The 19,187-nt window shown below is 47.7% G+C and overlaps 1 protein-coding gene across 1 annotated transcript in view; it reads left to right on the top strand.

The window, feature by feature from the left end:
* The window catches only part of jp (junctophilin), a 92,594-nt gene that overhangs the window by 8,932 nt on the left and 64,475 nt on the right, over positions 1–19,187 (top strand). The gene's annotated exons all lie outside the window — the stretch shown is intronic.

Genomic DNA, 19,187 nt, shown 5'->3' with positions numbered 1-19,187 from the left:
AGCTCAGCGAACCGAGACTGACGATGGCAACGACCCTGCAGAAGCGCGCTGGGAATTGATTTCACGGCCGGCCAGCCCTGAGGGGGGGGGGGGGGGGGGGATATTGCGCCAGCGTTCCGCTCTTTACAGTTAGGCGAGACATGGTGGCACATGTACTTCCTTGTGTTTCTAGGGCCGTTAGCGAGAGTTGTCAACAGCGCCAAAGCTGACGTGAGCACTCACAACCTTCAACCGAGTAACAATGCTGCGCGCTATCCTTGGTGCGCTGCCATCGAACCATACAGTAAAGTTCAGAACAGTTTTTCAAAGGTGCTTTGCGAACACAGTCGTAGCGCTGGCATTGTAGCACATGTATACGGCGCGATGGTGTTTAGGACATAGTAAGTAGGCCATCAGCATGCAGTCAACAGAATAATTAGTTGTTTATTTATTGTATTCTACTCAATGTTTGCTGACGCCCAATTCATACAATTTGATTACTGAACAAATGGATGAATCAATCCGCTGATATGCTGATTAACTCGAGGGACGTTGTAGTTATGAGTAGGCAAGCATGGCGCTTTGTATGGACGAGTGAAGTTATTTGGGGTTACCTTCAATCAGGGCAATGTTAATGGTCAAAGCATTAGTTACAAGTCATAAGCGCTTACAAAGTCAACACTAAGACAACGTTGTTAGTGCGAGCACATAGAGTTAAAAATAATATTATGTGTATGCCATTATCGCAAAAACTCTAACTTAGAAAGGCGGCAGAGAAAAAGCGATGAATATTTTGCTTAGAAAAACGGCAAAATTCGTAGGAAGTGACGCTTTACAATAGGCCTCTTATAATTGCGTCAAAAAACCAGTAAATATCGCACAGCGCGAGAGCATGGTGAGCGAGAGTGTACAAGCGCAAGAAAGAAAACTTAAATCATACCCTTAAATCAGATTTACGGACGCGGCCTAATGTCCAACACGTGAGTGGCGGTTCCCGTATGTGTCGTGCTGAACAAGACGGAAGTGCAACATATCGCGAGGCCACCGCGACTTTTACATTCTTACTAGAGACGGCGTACGCTGACAGCAAAAGCACGTCTTAGGTGACAGAGCCCTCAGAGCATCAAACCGGACTGTCTCCTTTTCTACACCATCCCTCATCGTGCCCAGAAGTACTGAAAGTGGTACACCCGGCAGAAGTTTACGGAAAAAGTTAGCCGCGAGGAAAATAAAAACAGAATAAAACTTCGCACGCCATTAGCGCGCAGTCTGGACGTGGATACCAGTGGTCGCACATACGCATGTGCAGGATTCGTAAAAAATGTGATTCTTTTTTCACGGCTCCCGCACACCTGGCGCGCGTTCCTCAGAGCAGGGAAGGAGCGCCCCAAGTTCATCACACGAGAACAGTATCGCGCGCAGGACATCAGCTAGAATGCCGAATATGCGGTACTGCGCTTTACGTGAAGATGGTTGCGCTGCGCTGGTTGATGCATAGAACATAGTCGGAAGTGACGGATGTACCGAGGTCAGAGCTTGAAGTATTCTATTTCTCTCGAAGGTCATGGGTTCGGATCCCAGCGGCGGCATGTGGCCTAATTACACTATTAATTTCAATGGCCCATCGATCCATCAGTACCACTAGATAACAAACACTCTTATGCTTTATATATATATATATATATATATATATATATATATATATATATATATATATATATATATATATATATGTGTGTGTGAAGGGAGCCAACAGTCACCGAAACCAAGGTGCATAGGGGAACGTTAATTTTTTTTTTTATGTGTTATGCTTATCAGTGGGATAATAATACTTAGATTAATAAATCGCTTAAAGAAAATTACTTATAAAGCAGCAGAAAAAACAACCATGCCGCCGGTGGGATCCGAACCCACGACCTCCGAATATCGCGTCCGGTGCTCTTACCAACTGAGCTACGGCGACGGCTGTCCAATCTGCTGCTCTCGTGGGTATTTATGTTTACTGGGTGTAAGCGAGCCTTGAGAGTGTTCACCAGCGCCACCCTCGACCATAGCGGCGGACGTAGCACGTCCTGTAATACCGCGAGCGTGACGTAAACGTCATCTAACGGCGAGGGCGGAAACTGTGCGAGAGCCCTCTTATGCTACCTATGGCATTAAGACTGCCAGAACCGAGACCCTCGTTAAGCTATTAGCAGACAAGTTAAATGAAATGAGGGGCCCGTTTGACAAATTTATGAAGGGAGCCAACAGTCACCGAAACCAAGGTGCATAGGGGAACGTTAATTTTTTTTTTTATGTGTTATGCTTATCAGTGGGATAATAATACTTAGATTAATAAATCGCTTAAAGAAAATTACTTATAAAGCAGCAGAAAAAACAACCATGCCGCCGGTGGGATCCGAACCCACGACCTCCGAATATCGCGTCCGGTGCTCTTACCAACTGAGCTACGGCGACGGCTGTCCAATCTGCTGCTCTCGTGGGTATTTATGTTTACTGGGTGTAAGCGAGCCTTGAGAGTGTTCACCAGCGCCACCCTCGACCATAGCGGCGGACGTAGCACGTCCTGTAATACCGCGAGCGTGACGTAAACGTCATCTAACGGCGAGGGCGGAAACTGTGCGAGAGCCCTCTTATGCTACCTATGGCATTAAGACTGCCAGAACCGAGACCCTCGTTAAGCTATTAGCAGACAAGTTAAATGAAATGAGGGGCCCGTTTGACAAATTTATGAAGGGAGCCAACAGTCACCGAAACCAAGGTGCATAGGGGAACGTTAATTTTTTTTTTTATGTGTTATGCTTATCAGTGGGATAATAATACTTAGATTAATAAATCGCTTAAAGAAAATTACTTATAAAGCAGCAGAAAAAACAACCATGCCGCCGGTGGGATCCGAACCCACGACCTCCGAATATCGCGTCCGGTGCTCTTACCAACTGAGCTACGGCGACGGCTGTCCAATCTGCTGCTCTCGTGGGTATTTATGTTTACTGGGTGTAAGCGAGCCTTGAGAGTGTTCACCAGCGCCACCCTCGACCATAGCGGCGGACGTAGCACGTCCTGTAATACCGCGAGCGTGACGTAAACGTCATCTAACGGCGAGGGCGGAAACTGTGCGAGAGCCCTCTTATGCTACCTATGGCATTAAGACTGCCAGAACCGAGACCCTCGTTAAGCTATTAGCAGACAAGTTAAATGAAATGAGGGGCCCGTTTGACAAATTTATGAAGGGAGCCAACAGTCACCGAAACCAAGGTGCATAGGGGAACGTTAATTTTTTTTTTTATGTGTTATGCTTATCAGTGGGATAATAATACTTAGATTAATAAATCGCTTAAAGAAAATTACTTATAAAGCAGCAGAAAAAACAACCATGCCGCCGGTGGGATCCGAACCCACGACCTCCGAATATCGCGTCCGGTGCTCTTACCAACTGAGCTACGGCGACGGCTGTCCAATCTGCTGCTCTCGTGGGTATTTATGTTTACTGGGTGTAAGCGAGCCTTGAGAGTGTTCACCAGCGCCACCCTCGACCATAGCGGCGGACGTAGCACGTCCTGTAATACCGCGAGCGTGACGTAAACGTCATCTAACGGCGAGGGCGGAAACTGTGCGAGAGCCCTCTTATGCTACCTATGGCATTAAGACTGCCAGAACCGAGACCCTCGTTAAGCTATTAGCAGACAAGTTAAATGAAATGAGGGGCCCGTTTGACAAATTTATGAAGGGAGCCAACAGTCACCGAAACCAAGGTGCATAGGGGAACGTTAATTTTTTTTTTTATGTGTTATGCTTATCAGTGGGATAATAATACTTAGATTAATAAATCGCTTAAAGAAAATTACTTATAAAGCAGCAGAAAAAACAACCATGCCGCCGGTGGGATCCGAACCCACGACCTCCGAATATCGCGTCCGGTGCTCTTACCAACTGAGCTACGGCGACGGCTGTCCAATCTGCTGCTCTCGTGGGTATTTATGTTTACTGGGTGTAAGCGAGCCTTGAGAGTGTTCACCAGCGCCACCCTCGACCATAGCGGCGGACGTAGCACGTCCTGTAATACCGCGAGCGTGACGTAAACGTCATCTAACGGCGAGGGCGGAAACTGTGCGAGAGCCCTCTTATGCTACCTATGGCATTAAGACTGCCAGAACCGAGACCCTCGTTAAGCTATTAGCAGACAAGTTAAATGAAATGAGGGGCCCGTTTGACAAATTTATGAAGGGAGCCAACAGTCACCGAAACCAAGGTGCATAGGGGAACGTTAATTTTTTTTTTATGTGTTATGCTTATTAGTGGGATAATAATACTTAGATTAATAAATCGCTTAAAGAAAATTACTTATAAAGCAGCAGAAAAAACAACCATGCCGCCGGTGGGATCCGAACCCACGACCTCCGAATATCGCGTCCGGTGCTCTTACCAACTGAGCTACGGCGACGGCTGTCCAATCTGCTGCTCTCGTGGGTATTTATGTTTACTGGGTGTAAGCGAGCCTTGAGAGTGTTCACCAGCGCCACCCTCGACCATAGCGGCGGACGTAGCACGTCCTGTAATACCGCGAGCGTGACGTAAACGTCATCTAACGGCGAGGGCGGAAACTGTGCGAGAGCCCTCTTATGCTACCTATGGCATTAAGACTGCCAGAACCGAGACCCTCGTTAAGCTATTAGCAGACAAGTTAAATGAAATGAGGGGCCCGTTTGACAAATTTATGAAGGGAGCCAACAGTCACCGAAACCAAGGTGCATAGGGGAACGTTAATTTTTTTTTTATGTGTTATGCTTATCAGTGGGATAATAATACTTAGATTAATAAATCGCTTAAAGAAAATTACTTATAAAGCAGCAGAAAAAACAACCATGCCGCCGGTGGGATCCGAACCCACGACCTCCGAATATCGCGTCCGGTGCTCTTACCAACTGAGCTACGGCGACGGCTGTCCAATCTGCTGCTCTCGTGGGTATTTATGTTTACTGGGTGTAAGCGAGCCTTGAGAGTGTTCACCAGCGCCACCCTCGTCACGCTCGCGGTATTACAGGACGTGCTACGTCCGCCGCTATGGTCGAGGGTGGCGCTGGTGAACACTCTCAAGGCTCGCTTACACCCAGTAAACATAAATACCCACGAGAGCAGCAGATTGGACAGCCGTCGCCGTAGCTCAGTTGGTAAGAGCACCGGACGCGATATTCGGAGGTCGTGGGTTCGGATCCCACCGGCGGCATGGTTGTTTTTTCTGCTGCTTTATAAGTAATTTTCTTTAAGCGATTTATTAATCTAAGTATTATTATCCCACTGATAAGCATAACACATAAAAAAAAAAATTAACGTTCCCCTATGCACCTTGGTTTCGGTGACTGTTGGCTCCCTTCATAAATTTGTCAAACGGGCCCCTCATTTCATTTAACTTGTCTGCTAATAGCTTAACGAGGGTCTCGGTTCTGGCAGTCTTAATGCCATAGGTAGCATAAGAGGGCTCTCGCACAGTTTCCGCCCTCGCCGTTAGATGACGTTTACGTCACACTCGCGGTATTACAGGACGTGCTACGTCCGCCGCTATGGTCGAGGGTGGCGCTGGTGAACACTCTCAAGGCTCGCTTACACCCAGTAAACATAAATACCCACGAGAGCAGCAGATTGGACAGCCGTCGCCGTAGCTCAGTTGGTAAGAGCACCGGACGCGATATTCGGAGGTCGTGGGTTCGGATCCCACCGGCGGCATGGTTGTTTTTTCTGCTGCTTTATAAGTAATTTTCTTTAAGCGATTTATTAATCTAAGTATTATTATCCCACTAATAAGCATAACACATAAAAAAAAAAATTAACGTTCCCCTATGCACCTTGGTTTCGGTGACTGTTGGCTCCCTTCATAAATTTGTCAAACGGGCCCCTCATTTCATTTAACTTGTCTGCTAATAGCTTAACGAGGGTCTCGGTTCTGGCAGTCTTAATGCCATAGGTAGCATAAGAGGGCTCTCGCACAGTTTCCGCCCTCGCCGTTAGATGACGTTTACGTCACGCTCGCGGTATTACAGGACGTGCTACGTCCGCCGCTATGGTCGAGGGTGGCGCTGGTGAACACTCTCAAGGCTCGCTTACACCCAGTAAACATAAATACCCACGAGAGCAGCAGATTGGACAGCCGTCGCCGTAGCTCAGTTGGTAAGAGCACCGGACGCGATATTCGGAGGTCGTGGGTTCGGATCCCACCGGCGGCATGGTTGTTTTTTCTGCTGCTTTATAAGTAATTTTCTTTAAGCGATTTATTAATCTAAGTATTATTATCCCACTGATAAGCATAACACATAAAAAAAAAAAATAACGTTCCCCTATGCACCTTGGTTTCGGTGACTGTTGGCTCCCTTCATAAATTTGTCAAACGGGCCCCTCATTTCATTTAACTTGTCTGCTAATAGCTTAACGAGGGTCTCGGTTCTGGCAGTCTTAATGCCATAGGTAGCATAAGAGGGCTCTCGCACAGTTTCCGCCCTCGCCGTTAGATGACGTTTACGTCACGCTCGCGGTATTACAGGACGTGCTACGTCCGCCGCTATGGTCGAGGGTGGCGCTGGTGAACACTCTCAAGGCTCGCTTACACCCAGTAAACATAAATACCCACGAGAGCAGCAGATTGGACAGCCGTCGCCGTAGCTCAGTTGGTAAGAGCACCGGACGCGATATTCGGAGGTCGTGGGTTCGGATCCCACCGGCGGCATGGTTGTTTTTTCTGCTGCTTTATAAGTAATTTTCTTTAAGCGATTTATTAATCTAAGTATTATTATCCCACTGATAAGCATAACACATAAAAAAAAAAATTAACGTTCCCCTATGCACCTTGGTTTCGGTGACTGTTGGCTCCCTTCATAAATTTGTCAAACGGGCCCCTCATTTCATTTAACTTATATATATATATATATATATATATATATATATATATATATATATATATATATATATATATATATATATATATATATATATATATATATATATATATATATATATATATATATATACGTGTGTGGGTGTGCGTGCGTGCGATACACCCTCGAATCACACTTGCGCGTGCGATTGGTGATTGGTCACCGTGCATTTCCTCTCTTTTTCGTCATAGCTCCCATTGAGGTTCATGTATTCTATTGAGGGGCTATCTTCTTCGTGTACTACTTATCTTCCTGGCGTGCAGACCGCAGAATGCGTTTTTGTTGTCCAGGTGGGCTTGGAGATGGATTTTCATTCAGCGGAGCTCTGCGGTGCCGAACGGAAAAATGAGTTCGCGGAAAATCTTCCTTCCAAGAATTTCTGCAGTTAGGTAGAAACTTTGGCTTGTTGGTTTTGGCCTAAAACCATCGTCGTAGCGCAACGCACATGGACAGAGAACGATAGCACACACACTTTCGTTCTGTTTCCTTTTCGTGCGTTGCGCCACAACGATGGTTTTAAGACTTTCTGCATTAAAAAAAAACAGAAATTTTATTTATGAAGAAAAAAGAAAAAAAATACTGGGTTCCAAGTCGCTCGCAGAGTCCGTGGTTCCTTCTGGTCGTGCAGGTAGGGAGGGACGCAGTTCCCAGTCACGCCTGGCGAGTCCGCGGAAGCGCGTGCAGTCAACCGGCCGGCCCGCGGTGGGCGCTGCATTTGCGTCCGAGCCACTCGCCGCCCTGACAGCAGTGCACGTGAGCGCGCATGCACTTGTAGGCGTCGGCCGGTCGCGGCGAGCGTTATTTTTACCGGGCCAAGACACCGCGCAAGCACGTGGAAGCAGCTCGCTCCGTTAGCGGCCGAGGTTGGCCGGCCTGCCGCTGGGAGCGCCGCGTGCCCTCCCTCCGCTAAAGTCCTCCGCGGGGCGCCGCGGGCGAGCGGGGCTGCGTCACCTTGGACTGACTCAAAAACGACGGTGCCGCCGCTGCGGGGGCCCGCGCCGAGTGCTTTATGGCGTCTGGGCGAGTTCCCGTTTCCGCGGGCCGACGAAATCGCGGCCCGGAGCTGGGATTCGTCACACTCGGCATTTTTTTTCTCTCTCTTTGTTCTCTTGCCAAGCTAGTGGTCACGCAATGACTGACGGTGCGTGGCTTCAGCTGCGGCTTACGTACGGATCTTCGGGGAGTCTGAGTCATGAATGGCGCGGTTTGTACTTGTACGCCTTTTAACGTTTTGCACCTGTAGACGCATGTCGGCGGCCCCGAACACTTACAGTGATCTGGCGTCAGCAAAGGTATTGCTTACGGAAACGTTGGGAAAATAGGCAGCTATTTTCAAAGCGAAAACTTCCACGCTACACTTGATAAATGTTCCGTCGAGTTTATGGGGGGTTGAGTGGTTCGTGATGAAGTTTGGAAAGGGTGCGCAGCGCGTGCAGCTGTCTCTGATTAAAAAAAAAGAGAAACCTTCGCTGCGTTCCCCGGGGAGGGGGATGGGGAATCGTGGGGAACCAACTCTGCGAGCACTCAGTAAGCGCACCGCGTTACTCCTCCCTCGGGGCAGAATACGTTATCAGGCTGGCGTTCCGCGCCACGCAAGAGCGTCGAAAACGCGAGAAGGCAGCGGCAGCAGTAAAAAGCGCAGCAGCAAGTGAATGCACGTGCGGTTTTGGGCCGGGCTCGCAGCGGTTGCTAGGCAGCAGCATAACCCCAGCACTGCTATCCACTGGCGCCTTCGGTGAGTGCTTCACAAGTGGGCTCGCAGTGAGGGCGCTCGGCGCATGTGGCCATAGGAAGCGCGAGAGGAGGCAGCGCCACCGTGCGTCTGCGCGCGCTAGCAACAGAATGCGACCTTGCAGAATGAGCGCCGAAGGTCCCTCCGCAAAGCAGGCACAGCTACACGTTCTGACTAGCGGCGCTGCTGAAGGCACTCTGATCGAATCCTCCATCGCGTACACCGCAAGCCCTGCGTTACACTGTGTTATCAGTGCATTTGGCCCTATATAAGAGCAATGAGAAGCCTTCCACTTCTTTTATACACATCTCTCACTGTTCGCTAACGACAAGGAAGATGTTATCTATACCTCTGGTTTTATGGGTACACAATATTTAATCGTCTGCGAGCCTGATAGAAGTGTTTTTCTTGCGCTGTGTCTTTCACTTGCTTCTTTTGAGACTGGGATAGCTCCTCTCTAGACGTTGCACGGTTTTACAATGGTAATGCGTGCCGAGGAAGCACATTAGCAGATCGTTGGTGAAGGTAAATCTACCAAGCAAAGTAGAGACGAAACAGACCATAACAGAAGACAAACGCATTCAGTTTCCTGATACGATTTTTTTTTCTTCGCATGAGCTGTCGGGGTATTCTTCGCGAATTTCTCTTTCACTCCTTTCTTTCACACCGTGCCATTTTATCCCAGCGGACTTTGTCGTTAGCCTTCGCACTGATTTTAAATCAAGCTAAACGAATTTTTTTTTCATTTGGGTTAACGGGTGAGGGAATGTACTCGGCCGCATGCGAACGTCGTCTAGCGTATAGCAAGCCTGCACACTCGACCTGCGTTTCCTAGAAGTCCTATACCCCGTACTTACGGGGCGAGCAGAGCCTGCAATTGCGCTTTCCGTGGCATCCCAGCGCCGGCCAAAAGGGAATGTTCATTCTGGGCCATAAATAATCGGTGCGTTCACAATATAAGCGGGACGATCGACTTTAGCGTTCGTTCCCCGGGCCCACTTGTCACGCAGTCTCGGATGGTATAGCCCGCCAGTGACAGTGGCGCAAGGGTGATCGGCAGGACTGCTGCCAAGTTGTGCGGCTCTTGCGCCTCGCAAGAAGGCGCAAGAGCCGCACAACTGAGGACGCCAATTGCCCCAGCGAAAAGTCGGCGCTACCGAGATCAGAGCTGACTGAGGCGTTGTGGGTCGGATCTGCTCGTGACTGGAGTGGCCGGGCCGCTTATCCGCCGTCGCTTGTTTGGTTCGCCCTCAGGCGCGCGTCACTTCGATCGCCAGCCCGGCGGGGCCAGGCTTCGCTGCAGCTCTCCCGCGAACGAGGGAAGCAAAGAAGAAAGAGGGAAAGAACGGAGCCATAGCTCCCTGCGCGCTCATTTCGTTAATGACGCTTTGCAATGCGCGACCGGAGAGATGACGGGAGGGAAACCGGGGTTGGAAGGGGAGAGGAGGACCGCCGCAGTGGTTCTGCGCGGACGCCCCAGCATGGCGACAGCGCCGCGCGACTCGTTTTCAGCGCCAAGCTTCGCCCGCGCGTGAAGAAGCAGCGGCGGTGTGCGTGCGTCAGTCCGCGGTCCTTTGTGGCTGCCGCCGGTTTTCCTCGGCGGAGGCCGAGTTCATAAAGAAGCTCATTTGTGGACAATGGACGTCGAGCGACGCTAGGAAGCAGAAAATGGACGACGTTGAAAGGGAAACCGAGGATATGAGCCCGTTAGGCGGTGTCAAGCTGTGCACAGCGGCATGTATTGCCGCCGCAGAGGTTCGGGCTTACAATGTGAGCTCCGCGGCTACACGGCCTACGGAGGATAGGAAACGTAATACGCGAACAGTGGCGTGATTTACGTCAACAGCGGGAGAACAGAGTTGTGCCACGGATAAAAGACTGGTGTAATGGTTAGGCGTATCAGGAAAAGACGGCTGAGTTTGTGACAGGGGTTAGTCGGTTGAAAGATGCTGGCGAATAAGCCAGTTGCTGTTGCCACCAACATCCAGGTTTGGAACGTCTTAAACCTTGCTTCCGTGCACAGCGAGGTGGCAACCCACAGCTGAAGCTTGTCTCTTCTGTTTTTCAAAATTTTGAAAAAGTACAATAATAATAATAATAATAATAATAATAATAATAATAATAATAATAATAATAATAATAATAATAATAATAATAATAATAATAATAATAATAATAATAATATCCATCAATCGATCGATCGATCGATCAGCCAATAAATCAATCAATCACCTATTTAAAGTGCCCAGGAACAGCAAAAGCTTTCGTGCCGGCAAACTTTTTTTTGGGAAAAAAAAAGAAATATAGTTCAAATACGAAATGCACATATGCATTACAACACAAATTATGAAGTGGATGAATGAAAAATTGAAGTTGCCTAGTATAAACAGGAACAAACAAAAACAGATTTACAGCAGAAGCGCAAAACAAATTACAAAGGACGATAATAATAATAATAATAATAATAATAATAATAATAATAATAATAATAATAATAATAATAATAATAATAATAATAATAATAATAATAATAATAATAATAATTTGCCATAAATCTGTAAACGGGGGTGAGGGCCTGGAGTAGAAGCTGCCTGCCTTACGGCAACTTCACAAAAGCCTGAAGCCCCCACTCTTTCAACAGTCAATTGCAAAATACACGTTTATTAGTTTTAAACTCCAAAAGACAAACTATACACGGCAGAAAACATGCAACAAAATACTTAATCCAACAGGCCGCTCTGCAAAGTAGGTTACAGTGCAAAAAATGCCATACTTATCGGGCACACAGTTACATAAAACGGGATGTGTTCGGCTGATCTGTTCTGTGCGCCATTTCGCGGATTACAGGGTAGTCATCCAGTCGGCGGATCACAGAGTAGTGTTCGCGAATGTCATAAGCCTGTATTTCTGAAAAAAAAAAAGCATTTGAGATGGGTGCTTAGAGCACGTTTTCCTTCCCTGATGTTGCGATCAGTATTTCCTCCTGCAGGCACATACTGCTTTTATTGCTTGCATGACAAGTGCGCAATAGCTGACCGCACCTCAATTGCAGCCAACGCTAAACTAGAATATATACGAAAACAAGATATCTAATGCTTCAGCGCTGAGTATGAGGAAGTGGAGGTGACCACGGCTCAAAATAGACAGGCAAGTCGACTGTGATGGTAAGAGCACGGGAGTAGTGCTTCATCGAGGTGGAGTTTCGTAGAGCATCCGACAGATGGCGCCGCGACATACAGGCCTTGGTAAAACACTCCCGCCTTCTCACGACGCAACCGTGTAATCGAGGAGGGTGGTGAAAGGAAGAAAGCGCGCACAAAGGGCGTCTTGAAAGAATGGGAGGGGAGGGGGAGAGTACAGGAGAATGCTGAGCACGTGACGGGGCATTCACGGCCCGTGTCGAATGCAGTCGGCGCTCTTGTCTACATACATTAGAAAGGGCTAGAAAAAGAAAGAAGAAAAATGGTTGGCACAACGGGCTTGACAGCGACCGCGAAGTGCTCCGAGCTGCCTTTATCGCCACCTGATTGCGTCACCCGACCGGAGGCGGCAACACCACTTTGCGGTGGGCGCCAGTGCTTCTTGCGAGACAAAAACCGGTTACGAAACGTATGTGCGACGGGATTGTCTTTTAATTTGCTAGCGCAAGCAGCTCACTTTAGTCCACATTATTTGCAAATTTATGAAGGGAGCCAACAGTCTCCGAAACCAAGGTGCATAAGGGAACGTTAATTTTTTTTATGTGTTATGCTTATCAGTGAGATAATAATACTTAGATTAATAAATTACTTAAAGAAAATTACTTATAAAGCAGCAGAAAAAACAACCATGCCGCCGGTGGGATCCGAACCCACGACCTCCGAATATCGCGTCTGGTGAACACTCTCAAGGCTCGCTTACACCCAGCAAACATAAATACCCACGAGAGCAGCAGATTGGACAGCCGTCACCGTAGCTCAGTTGGTAAGAGCACCGGACGCGATATTCGGAGGTCGTGGGTTCGGATCCCACCGGCGGCATGGTTGTTTTTTCTGCTGCTTTATAAGTAATTTTCTTTAAGTAATTTATTAATCTAAGTATTATTATCTCACTGATAAGCATAACACATAAAAAAAATTAACGTTCCCTTATGCACCTTGGTTTCGGTGACTGTTGGCTCCCTTCATATATATATATATATATATATATATATATATATATATATATATATATATATATATATATATATATATATATATATATATATATATATATATATATATATATATATATATATATATATATATATATATATATATATATATATATATATATATATATATATATATATATATATATATATACCACGTTCAAGTTTAATGCTCTAAACTCATCAGGAAAAGAGGCATGGTACCACTTACACAAAGAGATGGAGGTGCGGCGGCTCTAGTAGGAATGTCAGGCGCTGGCTGCAGTTTACAAGGAACGCTGCAGGCGAAAGCTCCTTCTGTGGCCACGTCGACGTTATCGCCCAGGGATGCGTGCTTCAAGATTTCGTTGCAAGAGGACGCTGCCCAGTTTGCGTAACAAAAATGGAGCTACTGAGCGCCATACTGGATGCCATATTTTGTTCGCTAGCATTCGTTACTTCCTCTGTTGCGAGAGCGTTGCAACTATAGCCGCAGCTGGGATGCTTTCCAGGGACTTCGCGCTCGTGTGTCTTCACGCCTATTTTGCGCTGTCATATCTTGCGCAACAGTATACGAGACATCCGATTCGAAGCTGAGCGGGAAAAGCGTCGCTTCAAAACAAGAAAACAGACCGGAGCGAAGCGCGACATGCATTTAAGCCTTGCCTGTGTGTGTGATCCGAAAAAAAAAATTACGCGAACGTGTTGCTGAAAGCGGCTTCTCTAGACAAGAGTAAAACCAATCAAAAGACGTAACACAGCGAAGAGACGAGGTATACACACGACGACTGGACTAGCAACTGTGCTTTATAAAAGAAAACAGTCTCCCAGGAAAAGTGGCAAAGTTTGCGCAGCTCAGTTAACAACAATCTACATGTAAAGATAAGCTGTGATCTAACGCCGTTGCGAAAGGAAGCTTAGTTCCTTTTGCATGAGGTAGATAGGACTGCCGATGCAATCATCTCCTTGAATACTAATGAGGAACGCTTCGAGGATTTCGCGCTCAACTTTTCCCTTGCCTTTGCCGACAATACTAGCATTGGAAAATAGCGGGTAGCAACCGCATTCCCGGCAATGTCGAGGCAAGTTAGCGCCGTCAGTAGGGGACAGAGATTTGTGGTGTTCTATTAGTCTGTCATTCCGTTTGCGACCTAACCCCCCGTTTTCTTGACCTTTTCGTTCTGTGGCCATGGTTAGATGCGCATGCGCTCATTGTCGTCTTTCATGTTCAACCAACATACGCGTCAATAAATTTAGTTGTAGTCAACGCCCGTCCTGTCATGTCTTTCTGTGCGTTCGTCTAAATATGTAGCGCTGTTTAATTTCAAGAAAAAAAATGCATCACCAACTAGCCCCGCAACGTGTTTTATTAAGAAAAATATATAACTGCTGTATCTTACCGGTATTCACCAATGGGGCAGAAACGTGGAGGATAATGAAAAGGGTTCAACTTAAGGACAACGCAGCGAGCCATGGAAAGAAAAATGATAGGTGTAACGTTAAGAGATCGGAAGCGGGCAGAGTGGGTGAGGGAACAAACGCGTGATAATGACATCCTAATCAAAATCAAGAGGAAGAAATGGGCTTGGGCAGGGCATGCGATGCGGAGGCAAGATAACCGCTGGTCCTTAAGGGTAACAGAGTGGATTCTAAGAGAAGGCAAGCGTAGCAGGGGCCGGCAGAAAGTTAGCTGGGCGGATGAGATCAAGGAGTTTGCGGGGATAGGGTGGCCGCAGCTGGCACAGGACGGGGTTAATTGCAGAGGTATGGGAGAGGCCTTTGCATTGCAGTGGGCGTAGTCAGGCTGCTGATGATGATGATGACGATGATTTACCGCTGCCTGATGAGGCACCGCCTGAATTAATTGCCGGATGTCATCCGACTAATCGCATGACATGCGTAGTTTGTTTATAGATATGCGTACTTTGAGATAATCCCGAAGTCTGGTGGACCCAGATCGGCAACCTTGGCAACCGCCTGAAATCAACAAGTTCGCGTCTTGCATCCTGGCCGCGGAAGCCGTATTTCAATGAAGACGGAATGCTAAAATCCTCGTGTATTGAGGTATCGGTGTGCGCAATAAAGAACCCCAAAATGCCGAAATTAATACAAAGCTCAGCACAGCGCTGCATGCCTCTTAGCCGCATACTTTTTCCTTGCTAGGTACAAAATCAATCTGCAAATACACTTTTTGAGTCGCTCTGTCTGCCAAGGTTTATTCGATTTCAGTCGTGCTCAAAGCAGATGTATCACTTGTCGCCTTACCTTGAAAGAAAACGCAAAGTGTAAGCGGCATGGAATTTCCGGGTTAGCGAAAAATGCCGAGATTCTTTAGCTTACCATGATAAAGAGCTTGGCAGGGACAGCTGCTCTCGCTGCCCATTCTTGGAAGAGACTGAGAGAGGAGAGTGAACCTTTTCCTGCCGAAGCAGCTTCGCCGGCTAAAACCGGTCTCAAGCAAACAACCATTGCTTTGAATCTCTCAGGCCAGAGTCTGATATTTCCGTCAAATTAAGCGAACGTAACAGACTACGAGCGCATGCTTGGGGATACGCCGCATTGGACCTCTCAGCTGCTGACTCTGCATTCATGCACCCGATTGTACAGCTAGGGAAACCGAAGGCGACATGAATGACAGCGTCAATGCTGCCAAGCGCGGCTGGCGGCCACCGCCACGATTGCATATACCTCGTTCATTCTGCCCGAATAGGCGTCGGTCACAGAAAGAGGCGGTCGCAAAGAAAATGTGCAAGAGTCGCGGGGTATGACTTTGCCACAAACTCCCCTCTTTCGCGGATTGCGGGTGTGACTACATTCACACCGTTCTTTACATTTTTTTCGCGTCGACGGCAAACGCCACCAGCCACTGAGTGGTGCTTGGTGCTTTCGCTCGTAATATAGTGTCGACTTGAAACTTGAAGTCTGAGCCCATTGTAAGACTAATCCTATTTGCACAGCTTGAAAACGTGGAACCAATTAAAAATAAATAGAATTTTGCAGCTCCTTGACTGCAGCCGGCGGCGTCAACTGGCCGGGTAACGAGAGCGCGCAAATTTTCGCTGTACGCGCTGGCCATAAGAGAGGAACGCTAGACCTCGAAAGCACATTACTGCTTACATAGCTTTCGCCAAAGAGAAGCGCGTAGAAAGCTGCGACTAACAATTAGCTCTCCTACCTTGCACTTCTAATTACAAGAACTACAAGTAGTGCTTGAAATGCTTGCCTTACTCTGCAACACATGCCGCGAATCATTCCTTAATTAACTGCAGGCCTTGTTTGAGGACATGCAGCAGTATATTTGTGCACGCGGTGGTGATTCTTGCCTTGTCGTCCGCGACAGTTTCGAGTTCCGTTCTGCATATTTCGCTCTTGATATAAACCCACAGACAAAAAAAAAAGAAACGAGTTGTATGCTACAGGTGGGATTAGTCTTGCTTATTCTGCCGACAATTTTTCCACCGTAGCGTCATTGCGCTCACCTCAGAAGCCAGAACATAAGCCCGCAGTGGCCGATCCTCCATTCAGTAAAGTTGGTGTCCAAGTAGTTTCTTGTGCGCGACGAGAAGTGCTATGGCGCTTGGGCGAGTCGGAAATACGTACGTATATCATAGCGCACCAGAACGAGGACAACGAACTTCAAGACGAGCCTGTCTCGTCTTCTAGTTCGTTGTCCCCGTTTTCGAGCTCTATGGTGTGTGCTGTGAGAAACCAACTAGCCAAACGTTTCGTTATTTGGAAGTACATTGCTCACACGGCAATTAGTTGGATGCTTGACGTGAATTCACTGGCGAGTACTGAACATTGCGGTTCACTTCCAGAAAATATCCTGCACAACACATTCACCGACTGCCTAACCTGATTGTGATGCTGTCGGAGCCAGCGTTTCTGGTCCACGTCGAACCAGTAATGACCTTTTTTCGGAGGCTCAAGTTGCCGTTACGGCAGGGCTGCACGACCCCGTCAGTGCAGATAAGATTGCTGACGACGTCTGCATTTTCACTATTTATAACGGCTCGCTTGCTGGACTTCAAGCACCTAGTGTGGTCGTCTTCACTGAGATCCTGGTGGAGAGGTGTGGTAGAGTTGAGTTGTATGCTACAGGTGGGATTAGTCTTGCTTATTCTGCCGACAATTTCTCCACCGTAGCGTCACTTATATGTTAGTAATGTGTTAGTAGTGTGTTATAATAATGTCGCATATGTTGAGGTGTGGTAGAGGCGAAAATGAAGGTGAGCGCTGTCCAGACCGAATCGTGGAAGCTGCCAAGACGAAGTTGCGCGTAGTCCCCTTACAAAAATTTATTTAGACAGTCTATAGACTGTCCACAGACTTCTTTCTATAAAGTCTATAGACTCTCTATAGACAAACCCTAAAGAATAGTCTATAGGCAATACAAATCCTATAGATAGTCTATAGACAATCTATAGATTTATGGCCATACACATTTAGTAGACATTTGTCAATAGACAGTCTATAGACTATGAATAGACAAAAAGATATTTCTATAGGAAGGCAATAGAGTCAATCAGAAGTCTATAGACTGTCTATAGACCCTTTCTATAAGGGTCTACAGCACTGATTTCGAAGATTTCATACGGCAGGTGCCTTCATTCCTGTTAGGCGACGAACAGATCCTGTCGACTTGAACAGCTTACAAAATGCTAGAGAACGCGCCGGGACTGGGCGAACAGGGTGCAGCGCACGGCGTCATGTGGTCTTGCAGCAAGGCGAAAGCCGGTATCGGTAACAGTCACACAACTAACATTCCTTCCTTTTCAGTGATCGAGAATGTATCGCCATTTCAGCGCGGCACCCTCAATCCTTTTCAGTACATGTACCTGCGCGACCTATCGGTTACCGCTCTGCAGGTTTTGTTCTGGCGCGCTGTGATGGCTGTTTTTCTGAAACTGCAGCGAACGGAAGCTAAACCCGAGCGGCGGTGCTACCTAATCTCTGCCGACGAAAGAAACAATCGCAAAAAGCCGACTCGGAATACTACCCTCGCTTAACGATTGATAAAGAAACGTAAAACTATGTTGTCAAGGGAGGCGGCCGACGACTGATTGGCGATCTTCCCAAGGGCAATTGAACATATCATTGGCCACTTCAGCAGTGACGGTGCAACTCGGGCACTTGCCTCGGACAGCCGGCTGCGGTGCAGCGCAAATATGATATCGTGACGAGGTACACGTCACAACTACGCCGCTCTCGTACGCATCATTGAAGGCGTACTTGCGACGCTCGTTCAACGTCGTTTAGAAAGCAGTGAAATGACCTCATGTATGTATGGCATGTGCGGTTTAACGTCTCGAAGCTGCCGTGGGCTACGTGAGACGCCGTAGTGGAGGGCTCTGGATTGGTTTCGGTCACTCGGAGTTCTTTAACGTGCTCTGACATCGCACAGCACACTGGCGTTTTTGCATTTAGCCTCCATCGAAATGCAACCGCCGCGGCCGGGACTCGACCCCGCGCTGAGCAGCCGAACGCCTAAGTCACTAAGCCTCTTCGGCGGGCTAGCCTTCCTTGAAAACCGAGTTCAACATGTGCGACTGCTACGCGGGGCATAGGTGTAAACACGTTTTTTTTCTAAGGGAACAGATTTTGACGACTTAGTAGGATAACTGTGACCGTTTTCTCCTTATAGCTGAGCCAAATAGATGCCTACTCAAAAGAGCATCTTCCCATTTGGCAGCATCGGTTTTAATAAATCAGTGAATACCGAAAAAAAAAAATCAGCTGCATACACATGCAGCTAGAAGGGAAAGAATTGCTGAAGGAATCACATTTATAACATAATGGGAATGCAGTTCCATGATTATGCGGAATCTCATTCCACTTTGCGAGCATGTCCCGCGGCGTAGCAGCCATGGTGTGTGGATCCCGACTCGCACTGTTGCCAATTCAATTCCCGGCTTGCATATAGCTTTTTTTTTTCATCCCCATGGTTCGTTCTGTTGCGCGCGACGTACAACGAGCTCTATAAACGCAAAGAATGCCTCGTAGAGCTATTGTTATGAATATCTCTTGACTTCCTAATTCGTCGAAGGAAAGGTGTACCGCATTCTAGGACGGCTCATAGATTGTGGTAGCCGCACTAGGGTATTGACCAGGTCCTTTGGCTCCTAAACGCGCCTCCCCCTTAGCCCAATTCTGTTCTTCGAGCTAGGCAGCTCGCACTGCCAATCTGGCTGCCTTCGCAGACTGAGGGGCTTCCGCCATTAGCTGCCTTCCCTAGCTCGACAGCGCGCTTGGCTTGCCTCGCCGCTTTTGGTGCTTTGCGTGCGGCCGCGATTAGCCGAACTAGCGGTTGAATCAGCGATACTGCCGCCGAGCATTTGGGAGCGCTGAGCTAATGGATGAAAGATGAGGACGATAACGA

Source organism: Amblyomma americanum, chromosome 1 (assembly GCF_052857255.1).
Source record: "Amblyomma americanum isolate KBUSLIRL-KWMA chromosome 1, ASM5285725v1, whole genome shotgun sequence".
NCBI lineage: Eukaryota > Metazoa > Arthropoda > Arachnida > Ixodida > Ixodidae > Amblyomma > Amblyomma americanum.
This window is presented reverse-complemented; position numbering and strand designations above follow the sequence as displayed.